General features: G+C 37.2%; 1 non-coding gene across 1 annotated transcript; it reads right to left on the minus strand.

Annotated features, from left to right (window-relative positions):
* Window positions 1-2,076: 2,076 nt before the first annotated feature.
* Window positions 2,077-2,183, minus strand: LOC141609980 (small nucleolar RNA R71). Its single transcript, XR_012527878.1, has one exon. It is a non-coding gene; the product is annotated as a small nucleolar RNA R71 (small nucleolar RNA).
* Between the last annotated feature and the right edge of the window lie 5,534 nt (window positions 2,184-7,717).

Below are 7,717 nucleotides of genomic sequence, written 5' to 3' on the forward strand. Positions count from 1 at the left end.
GACGCTCGTCCAAGAAGGCCAGAATCCGAGCGTCCGGCCAAGGAATCCGCTCGTCTAACAGCCAGGCAATCCGCTCGTCCCGCTGCCTTGGACGCTCGGATTGTGTTACATCAACTTTTTGTTTTCTTCTTGTTCTATAAAGGATGCGCATATTTCGGAAAGACCGGCAAAAAGGAGACCGGCATCTCTTTTGAGAGGAGCGATTCCTCAAGGACTTAATCGTCATTTAAGCCCTTAGTAAACCCTAATTTGTGTACCTAATTCCCACTATAAATACCCCATTAGTCTAATTAGATAATCATGTTCTTCTTATCAATCTCTAGTGTAGTTTATATCATTCTAATCTCTTCTTAATCTTGTAATCAACTTTTAATCAAGTCTTAATACAAATCTCATTTCCTTAATCTCTCTTTTGTTCATCTTTTATTTTGGGTAATTGAAGATTATTTGGGTTATTATTGGGAGATTGACAACCTTCCAATCAATCATCATGTACTTCTATTATTCTTTGCTTTATTATTGGAATCATTAGTAGGTATAATTCTCTTAATCCCTTTTTAATTATTGTTAATTATCTTCATTTATTCATCATGTCTTGCTTTGTTAATATGATTGACAACCTTGTTAATATGCTAAACTTGATAATGAGTGAGTAGTTTCCTTAACTAGGGTTAATGGGTAACTAGGGGAAATCAATATGGGGAATGATTCATGCTTAATTTAATACGTTTTCATAGTTTATTTGCTTGCTTGTTGTGATCTCAACTTATGCACATGTTATGTTTGATGAAATGCGAGCCTATGAATCCTTGCATTTTTTACCCATCACTTACCTTTTCAATGAGACTTGTAAGATATAAACCAACTCGAGTCTCATTAGACCATGCATATAGTTAAGTAGGGAGGATTAAGTCGACTTGTAGGTGTTGTACAATCTAATCGATTCGGCTCCGGGACCCAAACCTTCCTAGGATTGTAAGATATAAACCAACTCGATCCATCACAACAATAATTGCTTGCTTATAATTTGAGAATATGTTTGTATGATCAATTCCCATGAATCCCCTACGACCCCATGACACCCTAGTACTGTTAATCAATTTTTTACATCTCTTTTTAATCATCTTGCTTGTTTACTTTTATTGCTATTTAGTTTAGTGATCTTCTCATCACAACCCCAAATCGTGACACCCCTAGACATCGCTACTTACAATTGAAAATCTTACTTCAATACCCGTCCCTTGGGATCCGACCTTTACTTGCCTTTTTTCTAATAGTAGAGTTGTTTGTGAAGCTATAAATATTGTTTTGGTCTAGGTGCTCCTAACGACAAGTAACCGAAAACTAAACCTCCAAGTGAGTACGACCAAAAATGGCGCCGTTACCGGGGACGGTGTTAACTTGATTTAGATTTTCTTAGATTGTTATTAGTTGTGTCTTTCTTTGCCTTGGGGAAGTAAAACTCCTAAAGGTTTGTTCTAATTATTTTCAAGTTGTTTGATATTTTGCATGTCTAGAAGATCACAAGGTAACTTGTTACCCATTGATCACGAAATTGAAAGAACTTTGACAAACAATAGAAGACTTGCTAGAGGAACTTTGAGAGGTATTGGTGAGGTTGTAGATATTAAACCAAACACTATTGAGTTCGTCAACCCTTTTGCAAGAGAAGGTGAGGAGAACCCAACACAAAATCAACCCACAATGCCTAAATTTTCATCACATTCCGTACCAACCGAGGAGAACCTACCCAATGGTACTCCCACACCACAACACTTAACCGGAAACTTCATTGCCAAATCCGCATTTATCCAGTTAGTCGAAAGAAGCCAATTTGGGGGGATGCCTAGTGAAGACCCTCATTCTTACATGGAGACTTTTTGTGACTATTGTGATGTGATTTCACAAACCGGTGTAAATCAAGACCAAATTCGATGGGTCTTATTCCCTTTTTTTCTAATTGGCACCGCAAAACAATGGTTGAAAGGCCTTGATAAGGCTACTCTCGGAATTGACTCTTGGAAGAAATTGGCTCTAGCTTTCTACAAAAAGTTCTACCCACCGGAAAAGACTAACATGCTAAGAGCTCAAATTACGGGTTTTAAGCAAAGAGATGAAGAATCTTTGTATGAAGCTTAGGAGCGGTTCAAGGGAATTTGTCGCTCATGTCCTCATCATGGACTTAGCGAGTGGTTCTTGGTTCAACAATTTTGGAATGGTCTTTATGAAGACTCAAGAAACATTCTCAACATGGGATCAAATGGTATGTTCACCGAAGTTGACGATAATCAAACTTGGAACAAGATTGAGGAAATGGCGGTCCATAACTCACAATATAGTAGACCTCGCAAGGCTACTAGAGGAGGAAAGCATGAAGTGGACTCTATTACTTAATTGGGTGCTCAACTTAGTGCTTACATTGATACCATCAATTTGAAGTTCGAAAAAGCTATGGCTAGACTTGAAGAAGCCTCAAAATCATCAAAGCAACATGTTAATGCCATGGCGGCATCTTCATCAATCCCAAGTGGGATATGTGAGAATTGTGGAACTTTGGGACATGACCAAAGTGAATGTAGGGGAACAAATGAACAAGTGAATGCTTTTCAAGCATACAAGAGTGGTACCCCTTATTCCAATTATTACAATGAAAACACCAAATTCCACCCAAATCTCTCATACAAAAGCCAAAATGTTCAAAACCCACAACTAACATACACCCCACCTCCCATGAGAAACCAAAATCAAAGACCTTTTTACAACCAAAACCAAGGTTACCAAAACCAAACTCCATACAATCAACAAAATGACCAATGTTTTTATGTTCAAAAAGCTGGCCTCCAAATGCAAAAGAATCAACAAGAGTTTTTCACTCAAATGCAAAAGGATAGTCAAGCAAAGGACATCACCATCAACAACATCCTAGCCCACACCAAAATGTTGGAAACCCAATTGACTCAACTAGCATCTTCAAATTCTCAAAGACAAAAGGGGCAATTACCACCTCAAAGTAATCTCCTAAGACATGAAACGGTTAGTGCCATCCACTTGAGGAGTGGTACGAGATATGAAGGACCGAAGAAGAAAGTTGAGGAAGAAGTTGTGGAAGTTAGTGACAAAGAAAAAGTTGTGCAAAACTCCAAAGATGGAGAACCAACAAAAGAAGAATTTTCAAAGAAAAGTGAAGACAAGGCCAAGGAGAAGGAACCCATTGTGATTAGACTTCCTTTTCCAAGTCGTCAAGCTAAGCCTAAATTTGATGACCAACTTGGAAAATTTATGGAAATTGTGAAGAATTTGGAAGTCTCGATTCCTATCACGGAATTAATCAATCACATGCCGGCCTATGCGAAGTACATGAAGGACATCCTTACAAAAAAGAAGTCGATCCGGAAGCTTGAGACCATCGCCTTCACTAAGGTGAGTAGTTCAATCCTTCAAGGGAGTTCACCTCCAAAACTTAAAGATCCGGGAAGCTTCTCAATACCGTGTACCATTGGCAACACCACGATTAACAAGGCCTTATGTGATCTAGGGGCTAGTGTGAGTGTTATGCCGTATTCGGTGAGTAAAAGGTTAGGGATGGGAGAGCTTAAATGTACCAACATCACACTCCAAATGGCCGATAGATCGACGAAGACACCATTAGGGATATGGAAAAATGTTCCCGTAAGAGTTGGGAAATTTTTCATCCCGGTGGATTTTGTCATTGAAAACATGGAAGAAGACTCCAATATTCCAATAATTCTAGGTAGACCTTTCTTGCACACCGTGGGTGCGGTGATAGATGTGAAACATGGAGAGCTCACTCGAGAAGTGGGAGATGAGAGCATAACTTTCAATCTTGATAAAACCATGAGAGCTCCCCGTTTGCATGAACCATGTTTTATGGTTGATCACTATAGCCGGAAGGATGATGGGAAGAAGTTGGAATTCCAATGGAAAAAGAAAGTTGATGCTCCATCAAAAGAACAAGAGAATAGCAACAAAGAGAGCTTGAAAAGCTCACCCATGACAAGTGAAGAGGATGGCCTCATTGGCCAAATCAAGAAAGGAGGAGAGCTGTCTCTATAAACTCAAGAGATTTTTAATGATCAAGTAGACGAAGTTTGCGGTCTTTGGGATGATGAGTTTCAAGGGGTTTTCAATCCCTATATTGGCAACGCTATCGATCAAGACCATCATGAAGGACAATAAGTGCAAAGATCTATTGAGGATCTTTATCATGATAATGAACAAGCTTTCGACTACTTCTTCAAGGTGTTGGGTAACATCAACAACACCTTGAACATGCCCCCATGACATCTCACTAAGGATGAGAGTTTGGTGGAGTCCTCTCCAAACCACCATTTTTAAATATTCTAACTCCCTAACTTGCATTTTAATTCTTACATTGCATTTTTGTCATTTTTGGATTTTTGTGCCTTGATCAAGATATTCATCATTTTTGAGAGAAGTGAGGGAGGGACTTGTTGGGGCTGGTGTCCTTTACAGTTAGTGCAAGGACTTATAAATCTCTAAAAGGATCAAAGGGTATACTTTTGTATCATAATCAGTTGGTCCACGTTTATCAATAACGGTTGGCTTGCTAGATAAGTTTGACGTTATTGTCATACAGATGGCGGTGATCAACTGGTCCCTTAAAGTCACACCTATAGGATACGTTTGAGAGATGTGACGGTATGAAAATACAGTCATGTAGATGCCAAATTTGACTAACCAGTTAGTCTGAGTTATTTGACTATTAATTAGTCAAAAATGTGATGTTGAGATATTTTATTTAATACGGATTAAATAATAATGGCTAAAGCGAATTAAGCAGTTAATTCGTAAAATTGAATATAAACGATTTATATTTGATTAATGTATATTGAATAAATATAATTATACAATATCGTCTTTGTCGGACATGTATTAATGTTTCAACTAATCCGTATTATTAGTTGATGCTTTAATAACCGATAACCGATGACGATTTATGATAAAACCGTGTCATACACATTTAGCGCATTTCGGGTCGTACCATGAGTTAAAAATAAGAGAAAGTGGAAAGCCCACTCTCCCCATCTAAAGCTCACGGCCGAACCATACAAAGAGGGAGTCTCTCCTCTTTTGTAACCTAATTGTCATTTGCAAAAATACATTAGGGTTTTGAGAAAATTGCCTCTCAAAATTCGGATCTCTCATCCAACAAAACCTCACAAAACAATCCTCTCAATATTGCAAGGCAATTAGAGGATTCAATTCTAGCACAAGGGCATTTCTCGGACAATCTTGGGTGCAACAATTAGGAGGAGATCTACTTTGATCTCTCATTGCCGAATTGCACTAGGACCGGAGGTTACTGCTTAATCTTTATCGTTTCATTATGTTTTTCGTTTATGACTATTAATCACGTATAAAATTTGCGTTATAATCCTTCAATTTATGGGTGTTATACGGATATTACCTTTCAAGTGGTATCAGAGCGAGGCCACGTAAATTTTTCTATGTGATTTTCATCAAACGAATTTTGAATCGATGAATTTTTGTTCAAAAAAATGTCACGGCTGCCAATTTTTTTTCTCGGCAATTTTTTTAATTGCTGCATTTTTTTTTGTGTTTTGTGCCTTGGGATCCGTGTCTTGTATACACGGTGATGGTTGTCTTTTGTTTTGTTTTCATTTTGATCTTTGCATATTGTATTGTAATCGATATTCATTGCAATGTGTAAAAGATCTATCAAAGTGATTGCATAAAATTTCGTGTGGCACAAATTTTTGTCTCGAAAAATTTTTGAAAACCGTGTGGCCTTATGTCACGGCCTGTTTTCTGTTTTTGCATTGATTTGCGTGCCACACATTTTGTTAGATCGTTCGATCTCTTGTTTTCAATCGTTCTTCACATGTTGTAATTTTAACCGATAATTATTGCAATATGTTGAAGATGTAACAATTGTAGTTTGATTTCTATACGGATTAGATTGAAATTGCAATTGTGTTTTATCAAACCGTTTTGTTTTGATCTTTTGTTGCTCACGATTTTGAGTCGTATAAATTTTTTTTTGGCTTTTTGATGCTCTCGGCATTACAGCATTTAAAAAAAAAAAAAAAAAAATTTTTTTCGTGGGTACTGTTCACGCCCAACAGTAAAAGAAAAAAAAAAATTTTTTTTCTGTTTTTTTTTTTTTTTTCGGCCCTTTGTTGCATAAAACGAATTTATGCTCTCGCTTGATAGTGAAACGGTTCACCCACGTAAAATTAAGTTACTTTAAAATGATTTATAGTAACGGATTATCTCGGATTAAAATTAACTTGACTAAAGCGGTTTTGTCATATAATTTTAATTATCTTTGGTGGTTTGGATAAATTTAACATAATTACGGAATTATGTCACGAATAAATTTAATTTAGTTGATGCATTTTAATTATCGTTATTTTGATTTTTGAATGCTTTTAATTACATATTTATTTATTTTTGCAAACGGCTGTAACTTAGTGTGGCCTTAGTAGAACGTGTTACCGTAATGATGGAACACGGTCTTGGTTGTATTTTGAGATCTCGTATCTCCCTTTATTTCTTTTAATTACAGTTTTTATTTAGAATGTAAATAGGTTTATATTTTGTAAATTTTAATTGTAATTTTGAGAAGACTAAAGAAGGAGACCGGATGCTCACTCCCGCTACATGGACAAAGATGGAACATCAAGACAAGCTTTTCGGGTCCAACGGTGGATTCCAAAGTTGTATTATGTTCTTTTTACTAGGATAGGCCACACTAGGAATTTTTATTTACGTATTGCATTCATTTATTTATTTTATCGCAACGATAGTATGCATCATTTTCCGCCTAAAAACCAAACCACCTAATAATTGCATGAAAACTGACACATATAGAGGTCACGAGTTAGTTTTCTTTGACATTCTCATGTCACACGATTTAAGCCATCATCTAAATTAATTCATTCACGCAGTTGCTAGTTATTCGTTCACTTAAAATGAATTGAAACTTAGTTGATGGGATCTTCCTCGTATAATCAAAAATTGAGAACGGTCTTTATAGGTCAAACTCCAATGAATCCCTTCTTCGTCGGTAGGCATAATATGACCCCTTCTACGTCGGGTAAGTTGGAACCGATTGACTTATTTTATCTCAACACTATGGTCACTCGTACGATCCTGTGATTATGGTGGACTATAGATAGAATTTCCAGAAATCTATCGACCAAGAGTTTTTACGGAAGAACTAGCTAAACAGTTGGCTTATCAATTTACGGAAATTGAGTCTTGGGATCACTTGTATTATTCTTGAGGAAGATCAATTATACAAGTGCAATGAGTCTACACGATTAAAAATAAATTTTAATAGACTTAAATCACCTCGATGAGTTGCTTATTTCGTTTTGTTTTTCTTTCTTTTTCAGTGTAGATCACGTTCACATAAACTGCTAATAACAATATGGCTGGTCACTTGAACGACCCAATGCCAAGTGCCACATTGGACCGTGAGTCCTGGCTTCGGATCTTCATGAATCGGATGAATCGGTCAACTCGATCAAGAATGATGGATCAAACTTCGCGGATCGGGAGGCAAAGATTACGGAATGCTTGCCGCTGCGACGGAAGCTCAAATTTCTTCTTGAGCCCATGCCGTCGAACCCAGGCCCCACGGCTGGAATTAACGAGATCGACAAGTATAACGATTTCGCCTTGGAAGCGGGTGCGATTAAAAACGTAC

This window comes from Silene latifolia, chromosome 10 (genome assembly GCF_048544455.1).
Source record: "Silene latifolia isolate original U9 population chromosome 10, ASM4854445v1, whole genome shotgun sequence".
NCBI lineage: Eukaryota > Viridiplantae > Streptophyta > Magnoliopsida > Caryophyllales > Caryophyllaceae > Silene > Silene latifolia.